The sequence below is a fragment of the Dasypus novemcinctus genome, chromosome 12 (genome assembly GCF_030445035.2).
Source record: "Dasypus novemcinctus isolate mDasNov1 chromosome 12, mDasNov1.1.hap2, whole genome shotgun sequence".
Lineage (NCBI taxonomy): Eukaryota > Metazoa > Chordata > Mammalia > Cingulata > Dasypodidae > Dasypus > Dasypus novemcinctus.
The window spans coordinates 89,808,410-89,830,898 of NC_080684.1; the positions used below are offsets into that span (position 1 = coordinate 89,808,410).

The 22,489-nt window shown below is 42.3% G+C and overlaps 2 non-coding genes across 2 annotated transcripts; one reads left to right on the top strand and one right to left on the bottom strand.

Annotated features, from left to right (window-relative positions):
• Positions 1-745: 745 nt before the first annotated feature.
• On the top strand, positions 746-6,897 carry LOC101432379 (uncharacterized). Its single transcript, XR_009188337.1, has 2 exons — positions 746-787; positions 6,004-6,897. It is a non-coding gene; the product is annotated as an uncharacterized protein (transcript).
• LOC111759114 (small nucleolar RNA SNORA31) lies at positions 2,144-2,273 on the bottom strand. Its single transcript, XR_002793197.1, has one exon. It is a non-coding gene; the product is annotated as a small nucleolar RNA SNORA31 (small nucleolar RNA).
• Positions 6,898-22,489: the final 15,592 nt, after the last annotated feature.

Genomic DNA, 22,489 nt, shown 5'->3' on the forward strand with positions numbered 1-22,489 from the left:
TTTTATATATTATGAAAAAATATGAAACTTTTGTTTGAGCTTGCCTGACTTAACCTACATAGTTACTTAGTTGCAAAGAACCACGTAAAAGAATTGTCTGTTCATTGTAATTGTCAAAATTGCCACCCATGCATTTGAGTAGTTCCAGAGCAAAATTCAAGCTTCTATTTATGGATATGCTCCATGGATATTTTAAATTTCTTGCTAATTTCAGTGACTATCAGTGTGAAAACGAAAACTAATGTTTAAGTAAGTTTACGTGTTTTGTTTATCGTAAAGGTCAATTCCTGTAATATATTATGAAAACTACTAACTGGTGTGCAGTGTGGCAATTAGAGGAAAAATAACTTCCTACTGTATAATTAAATGAAGTGAGAGTTCCTTTTCTGAGTTTCAGTAGTTACTATTTGCAGAGCTCATAAAGTCCATTTGAGCAATAGGCGTGACTATGACATTGTAGATAGATTCATGCTTAATTATAATTTTAGTGAGGGTTGTGGAAAAGAATGTTGATTTACTCACCACTACGTAGTTGTCTGGTGTATAGTTTTAAAGGGCTATTAGTATGTTTAATTTGTACCCAAGGCTTTATTACATTATTTTTAATATACCATAGTTATTTTTTCCTTATTACTATTTCTTTAGGCTAGAAAATACAAATGTGTCACTACTGTTTGTAATTTTATAGGAAACTAGAATATATACTATATAATATAAATTTTTAACTTTTCTTAATTTTCTCTTTTAAGATTAGAAGAAAACAATATCTTGACTCAATATTCAAGAGGTACTGTGTATTTTTCTAAATATTCTGTATGTTTAGCCTATAAACATTATTGCTATGTACTTCTTAGAAATCTTGAACTTCATAATTAGTAGGAAGAGTCTCATCTTGTGGTTAAATCTATGGAATCACACATGTTTATTGTAAAGATTTCTTTAATGATGAGATAAATTTTCTTTGCAGTTTTTTTTCTCTCATTTTGTCTCCAATGCACATTAATTTACTTCATAAGAGCAAGCTAAGGCTGGCCCACCTCGAACATAGAGCTTTCACACTTCTTCATTGCCAAAACTTTGAGGGGCTAGGATTTGAGAAATAACAGGAAGAAACCAGAGAGGACAGGACTGGAAATTAGATTAGGAACAATATTAAATGTTTGGCAATAGGCAGGAGTTAGTTAATATAGAGAGAAGGGATGTACCAGTGCCAGATAGCTAATAGAGATGGGCAGTCACCAGTGTACAGAGATACAGCTATATAAGAAGGACTAGTAAGAATCATATATTGAGTTTACAGGTTGGACAGTATAGCACATGTTTGGTATGGACAGAAGAAATTGGCCTGGGATCCTGTTGAAGAGTTTGGGATTAGAATTATTAAGATACAAGCAAAAACAAGACAAGAGATGCTTTCATTTAGTAACTACCCTCTGTTTACCAGGCTTTCTAACAGATATCTCGTGGCATTTCCATAGAAGCAAGATTTCAGTCTCATTGAATGACATCCAACTCTTTTAAAGCCTCCGGTGATCAGGAATGCCCTCCCTCCTGAGACCGCCCATTTTCTTTTGGGAGTCAAACTGCTGTGGATTTGAATTCAGGCTCTTCCATTTATTAGCTGGGCAAGTTACTACCCCTTCATTGCCACAGTTTTGTAATCTATAAAATGGAGAGATTGCTTACCTTGAAAGTGTTAGTGTTAGGATTAAATAAAAAAATAAATGGTGCCAACCAAAGTTTGTAGTTTACCCTTTATGCTGTACAGTTCCATAGGCCTTCACAAATGCTTAATGTCATGAGTCCATCATTGCAGTTACTATGCAAAATAATTCACTGCCCTAAATATGTCCTGTTCTGCTCATTCATTCTCCCCCTCCCTTCTGAACCTCTGGCAACCACTATCTTTATATCAGTATTATAGTTCTTCCGCCAACACAAATAACATCACAGTAACAAATTATCTACTTTAAAACTTCTCTAAAAATAAAGTTTAAAAAAATTAAGTTACCTTCTGCTATCATTGTTTTCATTGTCACTATCATCATCATGCTATTATTTTCTTTTCTTTCTGCTATTCACTATTTACAAGTTTATTTCTGAGTCACAGAGATTATTTTCCCTTCCCCATGTTTTTAGAACTTCATGTATTCCCCCATTCTATCTTGGCTGCCATAACCAGACAGAAAACACAAGGATCTTTTTTTTTCTTGCATCTGTAATGGAAACCTTAGCAGCAAATATTAATTGCTCCAGATCTCTTGGAGATGCATCTCTAGCTGTTTTTTTATAATCAGAATCCAGCCATTGGCAGACCAGAAGCAAGACTGATTTAATGTTGAACCAATTTTGTGCCTAGGGCCAGTACTGGAGTTGGTGTTTGGGACGGAGACGGGTGCACAGAATAAACTCACAGGTGGAGGCAAATAAACTTACCCTCCTGGAGGAAGGGGGCACAGAAAATGTAGACACATTCTTCCTGGAAAGAACCGTAAAACTTTGTGGGTGGGGAAGCGGATGTGGCTCAAGTGATTGAGCTCCTGCCTACCACATGAGAGGTCCCAGGTTAGGTTCCTGGTGCCTCCTCAAGAAGACGAGCAAGACAGTGAGCTGGCATGACATGCTTGCACAGTGAGCTGATGTAAAAGATGACCCAGAGGAAACACAATGAGAGAGACAACAAAAGCAGGGAGCAGAGATGGCTCAAGCAATTGAGTGCCTCTCTCCCATATGGGAGGTCCAAGGTTTGGTTCCCAATACCTTGTAGAGAGAAGATGAGCAGACACAGAGAGCACACAGCAAATGGACACAGAGAGAAGACAACAAGCACAAACCTTTGAGTAGCCACTTCTAAGACTTTCTCATCAAGGCAATAGCTTTGTGGAGTCCATTCCTGGGGACCCGTGAACAAATTAGGGCATTGGATTTCTCTTAAGGAATTTGCTAGAGATTTTCTATTTCAGGTACTTTTAATAGGGTTCTAATCCCACATAGAGATTTCTGAGTTCCCTGCCAGTTTCCCCTGTGAAGTAGTAATTTTTATTCTTTGTATCAAAATAGAAAAGATAATCTACTTGAAAAGAAGCCCACATTCCTCTTCCTAAAAATGGTCTATTTCAAAAAGCTTAGAGATGGGTTGGAAAGAGGTGCCATGTAGGTGGATTATCAGGAGTCTGGGTGTGGTCACAGCTCGGTCGCCGACACGGGACCTGGAGGAGTCTCTTAACTTCTCACGACACCTCTCAGTATCAGCCATCTCATGGGGGAGAAGATGGTTCACCTTTGCATGGGGATCTGAAATTCCCTGATAACAATTGAGCAACATTGCTGGTAAGCCAGCCAGCATAACCTTAGGCAGCTAGCTAAAGTATTTCCTTCCCAGGCACAGCTGTAAATATATATTATTTTATTACCACCCCTCTCTCTTCTCCATTTCCCCCATTCCTTAACTTTGTTTTTAAACATTTAATTTGATCCTAGTCTTTTTTCCTCCTCTTTGTGTCTAGCTTTTTTCACTTTGCATAATGTTTTCAATGCTTAGCTATTCAGCTATGCTATATTCCTTTTTTACGGCTGAATAATATACCACATTTCGCTTATCCATTCATCTGTTGGTGACACTTAGGTTGTTTCCACCTTTGGGCTATTGGGAATAGTGCTGCAATGAACAGTCATGAATAAGATTTTTTTTTTCAAGGATTTATTTTTATTTATTTCTCTCCCCTTGCCCCCACCCCCCAGCCCCTGTTGTATGCTCTGTGTCCATTCGCTGTGTGTTCTTCTGCATCTGCTTGCATCATCCGGCGGCACTGGGAAACTGCATCTCTTTTTTGTTGTGTCATCTTGCTGTGTCACCTCTCCATGTGTGCAGCGCCACTCCTGGGCGGGCTGTGCTTTCTTCATGTGGGGCGGCTCTCCTTGTGGGGAGCACACCTTGCACATGGGGTACCCCTACACAGGGGCACCCCTGTGTGGCACAGCACTCCTTGTGTACAGCAGCGCTGTGCATGGGCCAGCTCACCACATGGGTCAGGAGGTCCTGGGGATCAAAACCTGGACCCTCCATATAGTAGATAGATGCTCTATCAGTTGAGCCACGTCTGCTTCTCTGTAAGGTTTTGTTTATACATCTGTTTTTAGTTCTTTTGGGTTTCTACCCAGGAGTGGAACTGCTGACTCATATGCTAATTTTATGTTTACCTTATTGAGAAACTGCTGAACTGTCTTCTATAGTGTCTGCATCATTTTACATTCCTACCAGCAATGTCCAAAGGTTCCAGTTGTTCTGCATCCTTACTGAAACTTGCTGGCTTCCCTTTTTCCTCTTTATTATGGCTATCCTGGTGGGTATGAAGTGGTATCTCTCTGTGGCTTTGATATGCATTTCCCTAATGTCTAATGAAGCTCAACATCTTTTCATGTGTTTGTTGGCCATTTTTATATTGTCTTTGGAGAAATGTTTATTCAAGTCCTTTGCCCTTTTTAAAGTTGGGTTGTTTGTCTTTTTTGCTGATGAGTTGTAAGTGTTCGTTATATATTCTGGATATTAGACCTCATCAGTAAATTATTTGCAAATATTTTCTCCAATTCTATGGATTGTCTTTTCACTTTCTTGATAGCATTCTTTGAAGCACAGAGGTTTTTAAATTTGACGAAGTGCAATTTACCTATTTTTTCTTTTGTTCCTTATGCTTTCAGTGCCATATCTAATAAATCATTGCTTAATCCAAGGTCATGAAGATTTGCCCCTATGTTTTCTTCTAAGAGTTTTACAGTTTTAGCTCTGATAATTTGGTCTTTGATCCTTTTTGAGTTTATTTTTATATGTAGTGAGAGGTTGGGGTCCAAATTCATTCTCTTGCATATGTATATTCTGTTTTTCCAGCACCACTGGTTGAAGAAATTATTCTTCCCCTCATTAAATTGTCTTGGCACCCTTAATTTATGGTCAGAAATTAATTGACCATAGATAGTTTAATTCTGGGCTCTCAATTTTATTCCATTGATTTATATGTCTCTCTCCATTCTAGTACCACACTGTTTTGATTACTGTAGCTTGGTATTAAGTTTTTAAATCAGTGAGTGTGACTCTTCCAACTTTGGTCTTCTTTTTCAAGATTGTTTTGGCTATTTGGGGTCCCTTGCCTTTCAATATAAATTTTAGGATCAGTGTTTCTATTTCTGCAAAAAAGGTGATTGAGATTTGGATAGGGATTGTACTGACTGTAGATTGCTTTGGGTAGTTTTGCCATTTTAGCAATATTAAGTCTGGTTACTTTTTTCTTTCTTTCTTTTCTTGGGAGGTACCAGGGTTTGAACCCTGGACCTTGTACATGGGAAGCAGGTGCTCAACCACTGAGCTATACCCACTCCCCAAGTGTGGTTACTTTTTGAAACAAATTGTGGAATAGTTCTAGAATGTGTTAAAATTACTTCTATTGCAGATACAAAATTGTAGGTTCTTCTACATTACTTTAGGTTAAAAGTTATGCACATTTAGATGTGTGGAGTCCTTCCAGCTCAGAGGAGCTTAAGTGATGGTTCTCAAATGCCAAAAGCTGGACCAGCTGCATCAGAATGCCTTGGGGAGCTTGGTATAATGTGGATGCTAGACCTCTCCCAGGAGGTTCTGACTAAGTACAGAAGGGGTGGGGATGTGGCTGAATAGTCTGCATTTTTAATTTGGGAGATGTTCATATGCAATTAGGTTTGGGCATTGTTCATCATGGGTTGTTTTGCTTCATCATGTGTTTTAATTGTAAGTTTATTGGTCTCCTTCTCCACTTCACTTTATCTTTTTATATAAGTATTATTGGTGCTCAGCACTGCACTGGGCACATAGAAAATCTTAAACTAAAGTTTTGAGTGATTGCTGAATGTGTGTTTTCCATAAAAGAAAATTGGTAAGTAATCTGTGGGCTAAGGGCTGATGTAGTTTCATCTAAGTTGTACTCATTGAAGCTTGTTAACTCTTTTCTTTTTTTCTGTTTGCTGTCTTTATAGGTTGCTCATCAAGATTTGGAAGGAATCTGGCTCCATAGGACATTATAGTATGCACAGACATTTCCAAGAAACTTCTAAACAGTCATACATTCCCCCCTCCAAAAAACACACAAACAAATTTAGATGTCTAGTTAAACCAAGGGCACATGTTGAATGTTGTGGTCATAGAAGGGGATTGGTTAGATAGTATATTCATTTATGGAACTTTCCGTTGTTGACACATGAAAGACAAGTTAATGAACTGTCACGGAGCAATGGTTGCCCAGCCTCGTCTGCTGTGCTCCAGCAGCATTTTCATCGTGGTCATTCAGCACAGTTCATGAAGGTCATGCCTTTTCACTGATACTTTTTTGATAGTTTTTTAAATAATAAAATCCTTATTCTATTTATAACTTAATAAGGCTCAATAAATGAATTACCTAAAATAATATATTTGCTATCTTTCACAATTTCTACTTCATGTTAATTTTTAGCTGCAAAATGGTCAAATTGATTCTTATTGTGATCACTTTTCCTTTGTTTCTATTTGGTTTTTGGTTTTATTTAAATGTCAGGAACTTTTCTTTAATGAGAGTAATGAATTACATTGTAATATTTCAAAATAAACTACTTAAATTTGCATGACATGCACATTTTGATTAAATCTTATTTTCTTATCAAAGGCTTATGTATAATAATCACTGCTACTTCCTAGTCATTGAGTTTCTCACACTACCATTGTATAATCATGGCACCTCATCAATTCTGTTTTCAAGGACTTGTGATGAATGGTTAATGGAATATTTGGACAATTCTTTATTTGTTAATGACCATGTGTCTCTTCTTAGTACTACAATGTAAATTGCTCATTTTACCAATGTATTTCAACTATTAAAACATTTTTATCCCTCTTTACTTGGATTCCCTGATTATTTCTCAATAGAACACTTTAAAAGAAGTTACAGACGGCATAAGGATATATAGGATAAAATATATCAACATGTAAAGAGAATGTATAAATAAATTCCTATAAAAACTTAAAATTTGTCACAAAGAGAAAAGTATTATCTTGTATTTTGTCCATATGACAACCACACGACCATCAAATTGATAAATGTTGAAGGTAAGAATCATTAAGGATTTATCATAATTATTACTGAAAGTCCATAATAACCTTTAGGTGGAACACCAGTAGTACATTCTGTTAGGGATAATAGATAGATTGACTTTCTTGAAAACTTTTTATTTTGAAATAAGTTTTGGTTCACAGTCATAAAGATAGCACAGAGAGTTCCTGTATACTCTTCACCCAGTTTCCTGTGATGCTAGTATCTTATGTAACAATAGTGTATTTTTCAAAACTAAAAGAGTCAACATTGGTACCACCCTATCAACTGAACTACAGTCTTTAATTGGACTCTATGAGTTTTCCACTAATGTCCTTTTTCTGTTCCAGGATGCAGCCCAAGATTCCATGTTGTGTTAGGTCATCAGGTCTCCTAGACTCCCTTCCTTGCAGTTTCTCAGTCTTTCCTCCTCTTTTCTGACCATTTTTTCCCCCCCAGTAAAAAGAATTTATTGGCAATTGGGGGTAAAGGAACAGAGCTTGCTGAGAAATGGAAGAGAAGGATGGAAATATACACCATGATTTATTGCAGGCTCCTCTAGGCAGACAGAGAGGGCTTTGGCTTTTGTGGTTACCTTTTAAGCTATTATTCTTTCCCTTGTTAATGGTAAGGGGAGGGTTCCAGCTGTTATTGGTTACCCCACGAATGGTGGGGGCCAATGGGGAGGCCTGTTTGGAATATCCAGGGCCTCCCCTCTGCCCAGAAAATGTCCAACTGGGACATCATGGTTAAGGTCTTGCAGGGTCTCACAGCCATGCTGTCTGTCAGCCGTGCTGTCTGTTGGCTGTGTTGGCTGTCAGCCATGCTATGGCTCATCTCCTCATCTCCTTGTGTAACCTGCCTCAGATTATCCAGTTCTCCTTAGGGAAACGGCATAAGCACTTACCAGGCAGGAGGCCTTTGCTGGGTGTGCCACCTAATCAGTAGCTGTGTCCGCTAGAATCTAGTTGTGTTAGTGAACTTTCTGAAAACGTGCAAAGGGCTGGAATTGTCTAAGGGGCTTGTGAGTTTCAGGAGAGGTGAGTGTTAGTGCTCAGCAGCCACAGGGGCTACCGGCTACAAGGGCCTGCAGTGAGTGACAATAAAAAGCCACCATGCTGCTCTTCTACCTGACTGGAGCTGCCATGACTTCCCTGCAATACCTGTCCTATCTCTTCAGGGCCGTGCTTCTGTTGGCCAGTGCCTCAGGCAAGGCCTGCCTGAGCTAGACAGGGAAGAGGGACAGAGGGAGAGGGACGGGGTACATACGTGTATGCACAGGTGTGGCAGCTGCAGGGGAAAAGGGGAGTTTGAAGGGAAGCTGGCAATGGCGCGCGAGGCCTGATGACTGCTGGAAGGCGGGGCCACGGGGACTGCTGCCGGGGAGCCGCCGCCGTGTTGCTCTTCCACCCTGTCTGAGGGACGGGCTGAGGAGGAGGGTTGGAGCTGCCGTGCGTTGGCTATGAATCCTCCACTGTCCAGGTTGGGAATGCTTCCCTCCACACCCACACACACCGGGAGGGATAAATCCAGAGCAGTTGGCCCTGCACCTCCTTCCACCACCTTGGAGGTGGCGCCCCTTCTTCACCCTCTTCTCACTACTTCCCCTTCAGCTCTAGGACTCTCTTTCCTGACCTTGACGCTTTTGAATCAGATGTTTTGTAGTGTGTTTCTCAGTTTGGATTTGCCTGATGGTTTATCCTGATTTGACAGGGTTTATGCATTTCAGGGAAGAAAACCCGAGGTGAAGTGCTGTCTTGCTGCATTGTTTCATAGAATCTCCTGACACTGAATCGCCTGGCTGGTCACTGGTGCCTTAACTGCCATCACTTTTTCTTTTTCAAGACTCTGTTTGTTAGAAGTAAGTCACTAAGTCTAGGCCACACTCAAGGAGAGGGGAATTAAGCTCTTGGAGGAGAGAGTATCAAGGAATTTTTGGACATTTGCTAAAAGCATCACAGTAATTAGTAAACAATGGGGGCAGATCCTTTGAGGCTGTGCAAATATAGTGGTTCTTAAAATTTTCCCTACTATTTTTAGCATTCATTGTTGGATCTTGTCTGTAGCAGTTATTACTGTGGTGTTCTAATGGTGATTTTCTATTTCCCTCCTTCCTTCTGCACATATTAATATTAGGAATTTTTCTGTAAGGAATATTTGTCCCTTCTCTTCCATTTGCTTATATTTATTCCATCATTTTTTTTTTATATCAGTAGAGACTCATGAATATTTGGTTCTTTAGATTATAATCCAACATTACCATCATTTTGTTTGCTCAAGTTATTTCAACTTTGGCTGTTGGGAGTTTTTTCAAGTTGACTTCTGACATGACCCATATATATACATTTTTAGAAGATTGACTTTTACTAGCAAACAAGCCTATAAAATAAAAATCCAGTTCAAAACTGTTAAAACACATTTCTAAAATGTCATCAAGTTTCATCATAAATGAATAGTGTTTTCCATATCTATGAATCTATGACAGGTCTTAGCATTTTCCTTCAATTAGACATTATTTAAATTTAGAACCTGGTGATTCTTATGTGTTAACAATACTTTCCACCACTTGGCTATGTCTTAAGGCTAATACTTATAATCCGTATTAAATACTGCAGGGATCTTAAAGATATTAGGAGAATCTTAGAGAAGAATTGCTAACAACATTAAAACCTTTCACAAGAAAAGTGAGAGATTGGAAGAGCCTGAGATGTAAGAGGTAATATATTTTCAAACAATATATTTTGGTTCTTTTCAAGATTTTTTTAAGTGTTAGGGAGGTGAGTTTCAGAGAATCTTTGATTAGTAAAATTGACTTAAATAAACTTTCCTAAGAATAGTGCACTGCTCTTCTAAACTAGGAGACATTTCTTCCTAGACTTAGCTAAAGAAGAATGCTAGAATTTAGTTTTGGAAGAACTGTTTGAATCTCTGGAATGTAGAAATCTAGTTCTGGCAAGTACAGCTTTTAAAGAATGGCTAGCTAATGAATGGTTTTCAAGAGTCATCTGGACCAGGCTTTTCAGGGGAAAGCAGAATAATCAAAGGTAGTAAGTTGGTGCAATAGGGACGTTGTCTCTTTGGATTTTCAAATTACTAAACGCTTGAAGAGGAAGAGGAAACATCTTCAGTCTTACAAATGGGAGTTATATGTAGTAGTAGTACTGTTAGTACTGTATCCATGTCTGGGGTTGTGAAGAATTTCAGGAGTGGTAAGGAACTTGTTCTTAGGAATATAGTTTACTTTTATTTACTTTCTTTTTTTTTTTCCGGAGGTACTGAGGAATGAATTACAAGACCTCATACATGGGAAGCAGGTGCTAAACCTGCTGCATCTATTCCCCGATTTACTTAACTTATTTTCATTTAATGTACCTGATCAATTCAAGCAGTACAAAATGGCATGCTTCTCCATAGAATGTGCTCTATTATTACCAATTCAGAGTTTCAGTCCTTTCTCACTGGTTGAGTCTTTGCATTGCCCCAAATTCACGTTAATTATGAAGGGCACGGCTGACAGCTCCAACCCATGCGTTCAAGGATCTTTATGCTAGTGAGGGATACGATGGGTAACCTGCAATGAAAATATAGAGCAGTGGCCAAAGTTTGCATGGCTTACTTTGGAAGCACAGAGCAGGGACATCTAAGTCACACTGGTTGGTTAGGAAAGTCTCCCCAAAGAGCAGTCCCCATTGCAGAGCAAGTCCAAGTTAGCCGGCCATATGCGGGAGAGGAAAGAAAAGCAGGTGCAAAGGCACAGAGCCCTGAAGGCCTCAGTGTGTCCTGGGATCCTCCAGGAGTTCAGGCTGGCTCGATGGTAGGTGATGGTAAGTGGGGTAGGAGCGATGGGCCAGGTGAGCACGTGAGGAGCCTGTGCCCACTCTTGAACTTCTCCTCTTGTCTGGAAGCCATTGGGGAGTGAAGCAGTCATGGGTCTTACGTGCCTGGTCCGTCCCTTTATTCTCATCTGGGGGGCATCAGAAGGTTTGATCTTTCTGTTTCTTCCAAATTCTGCTTTTTGGGTCTTCCTCTGTAGGAGGCATGGCTAATACAGTCATACCTTGGTACTTGACTGCTTTGAAACTCGTCGAATTTTACTCGATGCATTTTGATGCAATAATTTTGTCCCAGGACTCGTTGTTTGTTTGGTACTTGATGCGTAAGCTAGAAATTGTTGGCGTCAGTTGCCTCATGACTCGCTACACTTTCCAGCCAAAACAAAGGGTCATCTGTTAGTCACTGGGTAAGCGCTTGCCCTGTGCACATCCCATTGCAGTCTTACCTTAGTCATTTTGTGTATTTTTGTATTTTTTTCCTCATCGTGGGTCCTAAGAAAATGAACATAGGGCTGAGCAGAAAAGAACATTACTTGGCACCACCATTGAGCATAAAAAAGGAATAATAGGTAAATATGAGAGCAGTGTTTGCACTACTGATCTTGCTAGGGAATATGGTATGCCTAGAACAATGGTGTCCACCATCATAAAGAAGCTAAAAAAGGCTGATGTTGTGAAAGGAGTTAAAGTAGTAACAAAGCAGTGTTCCTGAACACTCCAGGAAGTTGAAAGCTGTTATTAACTTGGGTAAAGGAGAAGCAGTTAGTGGGCAACAGTGTATCGGAAATGTGAAAAGGCGATATGTGAAAACGTGAAAGTGCTGCACACTGATCTTTTGAAAACAAACTGGAACCGAGTGATGAGAGTGTTGGAGTTTTTAAGGCCAGCCATGAATGGTTTGATCATTTTAAAAAGAGGACCAGGGAAGTGGACTTGGCCCAGGGGTTAGGGCGTCCATCTACCACATGGGAGGTCCACGGTTCAAACCCCGGGCCTCCTTGACCCGTGTGGAGCTGGCCCATGCGCTCCACAAGGAGCGCAAGGAGTGTCCTGCCACGCAGGGGTGTCCCCGCGTAGGGGAGCCCCACGTGCAAGGAGCCGCCCAGGGCGAAAGAAAGTGCAGCCTGCCCAGGAATGGTGCCGCCCACACAGAGAGCTGACACAACATGATGACACAACAAAAACACAGATTCCTGTGCTGCTGACAACAACAGAAGCAGACAAAGAAGACGATGCACCAAATAGACACAGAGAGCACAGAACAGACAACTGGGGCGCGGGGAAGGGGAGAGAAATAAATAAATAAATCTTTAAAAAAAAATAAAAAGAGGACCAGCCTCCATAGTGTCCTGAGGCATGGCGAGATAGCCAGTGCTAATAGAAAGGCTGCTGATAAATTCAGCAGTGAATTTAAAGATAAAGACTGAGAGTTGTACTCCCCATCAAATTTTTAACTGTGATGAGACCAGAGTTTTTTGGGAAAAAATGCCAATTAGAATTTGTGGCCAGAAGCTGTGGCTCAGAGAGACTTAAAAGGCTTTGAGGCTGACCCCAAGCCTGCAGGTACAGAGAGTACAGCTGTACAGGATATTGTATCTTTGGGCCAATCCATGGGTCTGGAGCTTGACACTGCTGATATTGAGGAGTTAGTGGAGGAGCAGCGTGAAGAGCTCAGCACTGAGGAGCTGCAGGAACTACATGAACTACAGAAGGAGCAGCAACAAGAGGTGCTGAAGAGATTTCTTCAGGTGAGGAGGAGAGAAGGGAGGATGTCCCCAGTGTCTTGATAAAAGAAATGTGTGCAAAATGGGCAGAAGTTCAAAACTTTGTGGAAAAGTACCATCTGGCAAAGCTCTGACAAGTGGAAATGTGAATTTATTGAATGACCAATAATCTCACACTTTTGAGGAATTCTGAAAAGAAGACAGAAGCAGTCCTCGTTGGATAAATTTTTAGTGAAGGTGACAAAGAGTGTGTCAGAGCTTGTGGTGCAAGTTGAAAAAAGCAAAAAAGAGAAAGAACACCTGAAGCGCAAGTGCTCAGTGTTCTATTGGAGGTGCCTCTCCTTCCAAGCAACACCCCATGTAACCTCTCCTCCTCTCCACTGCCCTCCCACCATTTTGCGCTCGCTGTCTGCTCTGTGTCTGTTTGTTGTATGCTCATCTTCTTTTTTTTAGGAGGCACTGGGAACTGAACCCAGGACCTCCCATGTGGGAGGGAGGTACCCAAAGGCTTGAGTCACTTCTGCTCTTGCTTGTTGTGTCTCTTGTTGTATTTCCTTATACAGTCTCTTTATTTTTTTTTTTTAAGATTTATTTTATTTATTTATCTCCCCTCCCCCGCCACCCCGGTTGTCTGTTCTCTGTGTCTGTTTGCTGTGTCTTCTTTGTCCGCTTCTGTTGGTGTCAGTGGCATGGGAATCTGTGTTTCTTTTTGTTGCATCATCTTGTTGTGTCAGCTCTCCATGTGTGTGGTGCCATTCCTGGGCAGGCTGCACTTTCTTTTGTGCTGGGCGGCTCTCCTTACGGGGCACATTCCTTGTGCATGGGGCTCCCCTACGTGGGGGACACCCTTGCATGGCAGGGCACTCCTTGCACGCATCAGCACTGCGCATGGGCCAGCTGCACACGGATCAAGGAGGCCCGGGGTTTGAACCGCGGACCTCCCATGTGGTAGACGGATGCCCTAACCACGGGGCCAAGTCCGCCCCCTAGAGTCTCTTTATTGCATCAGCTGACTGTTCCAGCCCATTACTTGAGGTTGCTGTCTTGCTCATCTTCTTTAGGAGGTACCGGGAACTGAACCCAGGACCTCCCATGTGGGAGGCAGTTGGTATACAGCAGGAGAACATTCTAAGGAGAGGGGCACAAGTTGAAATGCCCCATGCAGGAGTGTGTCTGGCATATTTGAAGAAGAACAAGGAGTTCAGTGGGGCCAGGCAAAGAGAGCAAACGGGAGCATAATTGGAGAGATCAGAGAGAGGCAGTCAGAGGGACCCTGGAGGAATGCAGATTAGGTGGACCTAGTAGTCTTTTGTAGCTCCTGAGCTTTCACTCTGTGTGAGGTGGGAGGCCCTTGGCTGATTTGGAGAAGAGGGGCCTTCCCCAGGATTATGGGATGCTGGTTGGTATGGGGAGGATGGAGGCCTGTTGGAATACTCCAGGAGAGGTGATGATAGTTTGGAACAGGGTGATAGCATTGGAAGGTGGTCAGATTCTAGATATATTTTGAAGATAGAGGGGACAGAATTTGTCAATGCGTTGGATGTGAGGTGTGAGCATAGATGAAAAATTAAGGAGCACTCTGAGGATTTTGGCTCAGTAACAGAAGGGAGTTGCCATTTGCTGAGAGGGTGGAAGACTGTGGGAGGAGCAGGTATGGGGGTGATCGGGTCATTTGGACATGTTAAGTTGGAGACGCCTCTTTGACTTCAAAGTGGAACAGGCAGGTAAGCGCTCCCCTTAGGCATCAGGAGAGAGGCCAGAGCTGAAGACAGACATTTGTTATCTATATTTGGATTAAGTTTGGTGTACAGATGGTCTTTACAGCCATCGGGCGAGATGAAGTCACCAGTAGAGTGAGTCAATAGAGAAGAGAATGAAGGACGGAGTCCCAAGCTGCTCAGGGCTTGGAGTTTGGGAGACGAGGAGGTGCCAGGGAAGGAGAGTAAGGAGTAGCCATAGCGAGGAAACCGGTAGAGTGTTGTCCTAGATGCCACTCGAAGAGAGCACTGATGAGATTCTGCATGTGGAGTGCTGGGCAGTGTAAGTGGTTGGGATACTCATGCACTCACAGCACAATTCCCTCAGAAACAAAGCCCTAGAGAAGAGGCCGCGGATGTGGAATTGTCTTAGACAGAGGTCTATTAAAAAAAAATCCCCTATTTTAAGTCTCATACTTTTGGGAAGGTCTAATTTACAACGTATGTAGGTTCTGTTTGAAATTTGGATTCTGAATGGAATCCTAATGCTGGATTTCCTAATTGCTACAGAAGGATGGTATATTGAGAAGGTGTGGTCTAAGGAGGCTGTGTCCTTTAGGAACAGGGTAATTCTTTATGTATTTCCTTATAGCTTTAGTGCAGTTACAGTCATAAAATCATGTAAACTGAGGGAGTGGTAGTGTTTTAGTTTGCTAAGGCTTCCAATACAAAATATCAGAAATGGGTTGGCATTTATAAAGGGAAATAATTAGGGTAAAAGCTTACAGTTCTGAAGCTGTGAAAATATCCAAATCAAGGCAACATCAGATGCTGTCTCACCAAGGTCGACTGCTGGCAGGTCCTGGACTCCTGCCACGTGGAAGGCAAAATGGCGGCTCTCCATTTGGGTCTCTGCTGGCCTCTCTAAGCTTCTTGGGGTTTCTTTGTCTTTCTGTGACTGCAAGTGATCCTGGAGTCATTTCTCATTTGACAGGGTAAAGAATGGCCACTGTCTTTCTCTGTGTGTTTCTGCTTTCGGTTCTCTGCTTATATAAGATCTCAGCAAGAGGGAGGAGGGTCATGCTTCATTGATGTAGTACAATCCAAAGCCCTAAAACGATCTAATCAAAAGTGATCTAAGGGAAGTGGACGTGGCTCAATAGAGTGTCCACCTACCACATAGGAGGTCCAAGGGTTAGATACCCAGGGCCTCCTGGCTCGTGTGGTGAGTTGGCCCACACACAGTGCTGCTGTGTGCAAGGAGTGCCAGCCCACGCAGGGATGCCCCCACATAAGGGTGCCCCCCATGCAAGGAGTAGCCCCTGCTCAAGGAGAGCTGCCCTGCGCAGCCTGCCCAGGAGTGGTATCACACAGATGGAGAGCTGACGCAGCAAGATGACACAACAAAAAGAGACACAGATCCCCAGTGCCACTTGATGAGAATACAAGCGGACACAGAAGAACAAATAGTGAATGGACACAGACAGCAGACAATGGGGGAGGGGGGAAAAGAGGGGAATAAATAAATCTTTTTTTAAAAAAGTGATCTAATTAAAGTTCCCGTAACTGAATCGAATCAAAAGGTTCCCACCTACACAGCATTTACAGGCACAGAATGAGTTAGCTTAAGAACATAATTTTCTGGGATCCACCAAAGACAAACCAGGACAAGTAGTGATGAGGGGAACATGATATCTTACTGATACCAAAGCTCTAATAAAGCCACAATAACCACAGTAGGACTGGAACAGAAGAGAAAACATAAATGTATTATAAATTGAGTGTATGAAGATGTCATCATAAATGAGAGAGAAAAGGAGTTCTTTTTTTTTAATTTTGAAGAAAAGAGTTAACTAGCTGGCTGGCAAGAAGAGGCAAGTGTCATCTAATATCCAATAAATGTATTTGCATGGACCTGAGAGTAATATAAATGATGAAACCATAAAACAAAGGAAAATATTCTTGGATATTTATCAGACCCTGAAATTGGGAAAGAGCTTTATAAGCATGATACACAGAGCTGAATCCAGAAAGTAAAATACAGTTAGACCTGACTGGGAAAAATGGAAACAACGGTATGTTTAAACAAACTAGCCTGGAAAGATGTGAAATGCAAGTCCCTGGAAAACAGCGCAACATTTGTGACAGAGGGTTAATGTGCTCTTAGATGAAGGGCCTGAGAGCACGGTGAAGCAAGAAGACAGTTCATAGTAGGAATTATAGATGGCCTGTATACCACAGGGGGAAAAGTTCCGCCTCATTATAGTCGAATGAAAATAACAGTAACAAAGAGACACTATTTTCACCTTCTAGTACACAGGTCTTGCAGTTCCTTGACCTTCTCTCTTCCAGTTACCTTGTCCTCCACCCAAACTCAGACATGCGCTCCCATACTTATGCCCCGGACCTTGTTATCAACAACTACAACTTTTCCTAAAGGCAGTTCCTAGCACCCCACACTTCCATCACAATTATTCTCTTCCCAGCTCCTGACTCCAACGATCTTTTGACTCCACTCATCGCTGTTTACTTTGCTCTTACCCTCCTCTGGGTCCTCATGGCCTCCTTATTCAGCTTAAATACCAAGCTCAGTCAGTGTCATCACTCCCTTGCACCCACCCTCAACTCCCTTGCCCCATCTCCCCTTTTGTTGTCGTCACTTGGCTAACTACTGTCCTGGGCGAAGCCAGTTCTCTGCCTGCTCCGTGCCTGCCGCCACGTGTCCAGCTAAACGTGGCTGCAGAAAAATGGACAATAGCACTGGTAGAGACTTCCCGTGATGCTGCCCGACCATTGCCCTCTGTTATCTGAGTCCATCCCCTCTCCCACTCTCTTAGACAACAGTTTATGATTTCCTGCAAACCATTATGTCCTACCCCATCTGAACTCTCTTCCAACACTCTCGTTCACCGAAAAAACAAACAAAAAACAAAAGCAAAACCATAGAAGCAGTCAAGCTTCCTCTCCATGTGGACCACTTCTCTGCCTCTCCTTGTGTCACTGTGGACGTGTCTGATCATCCAGTGAAGGATAACTTCCTTCAAACCTCCCGTCCTCTTATACCCTACTGATGACTCTTTGCCAGTTGTTCTGCCCTAAATCAATTGTACCCACTCTCCAGGATTATATCCAGCAGCATACAAACATGATTTTATTTCTCTTCTTTTAAAAAGCTAAACCAAAACCAAATAAAATCTCTCCACCAAATGCCCTATTACTCCCATCCCTTTGCAATGGAACTCCTTTTAAGATCAGTACATTACTCTCTGTATAAGTCAGGGTTCTCTAGGGAAACAGAAACGGCAGGAGATAGCTGTAAATAGTATGAAATTTTATAAAATTGTCTCACATGACAATGGGGATGCACAGGTCCAAATTCTGCAGGGCAGGCTGTAAGCCAGGGCCTCCAATGAAGGTCTTTGATGAGTTCCCAGAACCTGGGATGTGGAGCTGGGAATTCTCCTTCCAAATGCTGAAGCCACTTCCCTTTTAAGGCCTTCAACTGATTGGATAAGATGTTAGTCATTGCTGCCAGCAATCTCCTTGGTTGATTGTAGATGTAATCAGCCATCTACACAATCAGCTTACCGATGATTAAAGTCCATGAAGTGTCCTTGTATTACAATGAACCCAATGCCTGCTTGACCAAACGATTGGCACCATTACCTGGCCAGGTTGACACATTAGTCTAACCATCACACTCTTTCTTTACAAGTTCTCCCTTCTCATTCCCTCTCTTTTTCCTTTTTTTTTCTTCTCTTTCTTTTTTTGTTTCTTTTTAGGTACTGGGACTGGGGATTGAACCTGGGACCTTGTATGAAGGAAAGCCAGCACTCAACCTCTGAGCCGCATTTCCTGCCCTGAGTTTGTTAATCTGTTTCTTACTTTTTTTGTTTTGTTTTTAGGTGCCACCAGTGATTGAACCTGGGACCTCCCATGTGAAAGCAGGCATTCAACCGCTTGAGTCACATCTGCTCCCCCTCATTCTCTCTTGGACCTACTCCATCTGGGCTCACTCCTCCTACTTCACTAACACGGTCATTCTCAAGGTCACCAATAACTGTCTTGTTGTCAAATCTATTGGCCAATTCTTAGGCTTGCTCTTACGCTTGATCCCTCCAGCCTTCTTGAAACACTTCTGCACTTGGATCCCAGGTTATCACATCCTCCTGATTTTCTTTTATTTATTTATTTTTTATTTATTTCTCTCCCCTTCCCCCCCCCCCCCAATTGTCTGCTCTCTGTGTCCATTCTCTGTGTGCTCTTCTGTGACCACTTCTACCCTTATCAGTGGCACCAGGAATCTGTGTTTCTTTTTGTTCTGTCATCTTGTTGTGTCAGCTCTCGGTGTGTGCGGCACCATTCCTGGGCAAGCTGCACTTTCTTTCATACTGGGCGGCTCTCCTTATGGGTGCACTCCTTGCACGTGGGGCTCCCCTATGCGGGGGGCACCCCTGCGTGGCACGGCACTCCTTGCGTGCATCAGCACTGTGCATGGGCCAGCTCCACACGGGTCAAGGAGGCCTGGGGTCCTTCTAAAGACTCAAGCTTCTAAACATAGGCATGCCCACCTGGCTTGGTTTTTGGATTGCTCCTCTTTCCTGTCCGTTCTATATGCTGTTGATTTCTAAATGTTTATCTCCAGGCTTGACCACTCCCTAATTTCAGCCCCTTCTCCTACTGCCTAATCAAAACGTCTCTACTGGGATGTCTTAAAATGTATCTCCTGCTTTACAGGTCCAGATCTGAGTTCTTGACTTCCCCCCAGTTTTGCTTCCATCACAGACTTCTCCAACTCAGTACATGGCAAATTCATTCTTCAAGCTGCTCAGGCCCAAACTGGGACTCACCCTTGAATTTTCTCTTTTTCATCTATCCCCCACCAATTGCAAACGCCCCACCAGCAAATCCTGTAACTGCGAGCTTACCAATGTATCTAGACTACTTCCTTTCTTCTCTACTACTTCTATCTTGGTCCGTTCCCACCACCATCTCCCTGGATTAGTGCAGTGGCCTCGTGAGTCCTGATACACTGATTATGCTTATCCCCCTCCTGCCTATTCTGAACACAGCAGGCAGAAAGTTCCCGTTCAGTCTCATGTCAGAACCCCCAGCACTCCCCTTCTCTTCCAGGATAAAGCTGAAGTCGATACTGTCCTACACAACTGGTCTCCCCCAGTCCCCACCCCAACTCCAGTTACCCTCTCATCTCACCTACAATTGCTCTTCTCCTCTCTCCCTTTACTTTACCCACCCCGATCATGCTTGGCCTTGAACATATCTGCCAGGTCCTGTCTACAAGTTTGTCCTCCAGATATCTGCATGGCTTTCTTCTTCCTTTAGGGCTTTACTTACATATCTCCCCAGTAAGCCCTCCCTGCCCACTTCATCTAAACACCTCTTTTCCAGGTTTATCTTTGTTTGCAGCATTTTTAACTAACATATTCTGCTCGTTTCCCTTGTTCATCGATGGTTTCCTCGTTAGCATGGATGCTCAGGAATAAGGATCTTGGTCTCTTGTTCACTGCTGTATCCCAGCACCTAGCACAGTGCCTGGTAGTGGCAGATGCCCAATACATATTTTTAGAAAGACAAAGAGATCAAATGTGATAATAAACAGTCTTGTCATGAGTGTGGTGAAATGGACACTCTTATCACTTAAATGAATAATGGGGTTAAATTACCAAAGCCTTTCTAGAGAGCAGTTGGCAATTTGAATCAAAAACATTTAATGATGCTCAGATCATGGATCCAGCAATTCAACCTCTAGGAATTTATTTAATGAGATGTAGAGACTTACATAAAAGGATGTCTATCAAAGTGGTTCAGAGTAAAGGGAAAGTAGAAACAATAAAATCTCCAACAATAAAGAAATGCTTAAAAATTTTGAATCAGCTACACAAGGGAATATTACATTGTCATAAAAACTATGCTTTTGTATGCTTTATGTTTCATTTAATGGGAAAATGTGCACCATATATTTCAGAATGCAAAAATACAAAATTACATACAATATTGTCCCAGATAAATGTTTCTATAAAAGAGACAGCAAGGAAATACTGCTTTTATATGTGTGATGAAATGTATATTCTTTATATATTTCCCCCAAATGTCTACAATGAGCCTGAAGGAAACCCCGCAGGGGTCTCGCCCAGAGCAGATGAATTAGAGTTAGCCCCCAGATGGTTGTGAGAGAAATCTAGTTTATTAATGTCCACGGAAGAACAGGAGATGGGAGTGTCTCAAATCTGCCTCCCCTGAACTGGGAAGCAGGAGTTTTTATGGATTTAAACAGGGGAGGGTAGAGTGATTATCATCACAATGGTAAGTTTATACAAGGTGGACCTAGTTCTGAAATAACCAAAAGCAAACATAAGTTCAGTTTAGAATAACCATCTGTGATGGTTAGGCCAATGTGTCAACTCAGCCACGGAATGGTGCCCAGTTGTTTGGTCAAGCAAGCACTGGGTTAACAGTAATGCGAGGGCATTTTTATGGACTTTAATCAGCAGTGGGGAGATTGCTGTCAGCAATGAGTGATATCTCATCCAGTCAGTGGAAGGTCTTAGAAGAGAAGTGATTTCAGTGTTCAGAGAGAGAATTCCCATCTCTACTTTGGATAGTCAGTGTGTTCTGGAAAAGTTATCAAGGGCCTTCATGGGAGCTCCTGGCCTCTGCCCTGCAGAATTTGGACTTGTACATCCCCATTGTGTGAGACAGTTTGATAAAATCTCATGCTATTTTCAGATATCTCCTGCTGGATCTGTTACCCTGGAGAACCCTGATCAATACATCCTCACCACAGTAAGTACACACAAGGGTGAGGCTAAGCGTGAGTAACCGCAAGCAGGGTGAGACCTGTTTCGAATGACCATCACTGTAGCAGGCCTAGGGTGCATCCATCCAGTGCCAGCAATTTCAGATATCAACCTTTTGCTATTTTAGAATATGAAGGTATCGTGTAATGATTCTGTAGTTATCATTATTTGTTAATTCTTAGTTATAACTATTTATTAGTTCTTAACTCTCAGTTACAGTTTCAGGCTTCATTTTTACTTCAAAACAAACTGGGCACTTTTGTTGATAAGCAACTAAAAGTATTTTAACATTAGGTTATGGAGGACGGGACAGCTTCAGTCAAGACCCTGGTGTTCGCAGAAACCAAGGTGGGGCTGGATTTAAATCACTGAGGTCCAAGGCTTTCGTAATCAGAAATGCAAAAGGCCTTTCTTTTTCTTTCTTTCTTTTTTTTATTTTTTAAGAAAAAGGGTTATTCTACCATCTTTTTTGGATGTTATCTAATATTCTTACTTGGGGACAGGGGAATTGATAACATCTCTGTTCTTTTCCCTTCAGCGCATTCCACATTTTCTAAAGGCACAAGGAGACCTTTTTGTCCAGGGTATTTGTTCTTCTTGGAATAGTTTCCTGCTTCCCTCTATCTTCCTGGCAAGCTCTTTCTCATCCTTAGGAGCTGACTTCCAACGTCATCTTCAGGCAGAAGTGGGCACCTCTGCTCCTTTGCTCCTCTACCCTTTGGCTACCCTCTCTGTTATAGCACTCACCAAAGTTTTCCAAATTCTGTGTGATTCAGTTGCTCTCAAAGATGTACTGCCTCCATCTACTTCTTTCCATCTTTGCTGGCACCACTCTAGAGCAAGCCATCAACATCCCTGCCTCCCCTGTTTCCTTCACAGCATTAACTCTGAATTTATCTTGTTTATTTATCTGTTGTCTGCCTTGTTCCACAAGAACGTAAATGCCATGAGTTCATTCAAGTCCCTGCTCCTACAATTGAACGAGGGTTGCAAACAGGTAAGCAGAATTGTATTGGACCACGACAGGTGCTAGAAAAGGCCATGGGGACACAGAGAGGGGCCCCTAGCCCAGCCAGGTGGAGGGAGGTGTCAGAACGCTCTTCTTAGTTGAGACCTGTTGGTTGAAGGAATGGCATGTGTTCCACAGAGCAGGGTAAGATAGGGTTTTAAAGAAACCAGAAAGTTCAGCGTGGTGGCCCTGCAGAGGCGTGGGGCGGGGTGCAGGGGTACGGGGGGGTCTTCGTCTCTCACTCTTCAGTGAGCTTCATGCCTGGTGCTCCCTGAACTAGCACTACCACAGCTTCAGGTTCAGAGGAGTGAACAATGGTT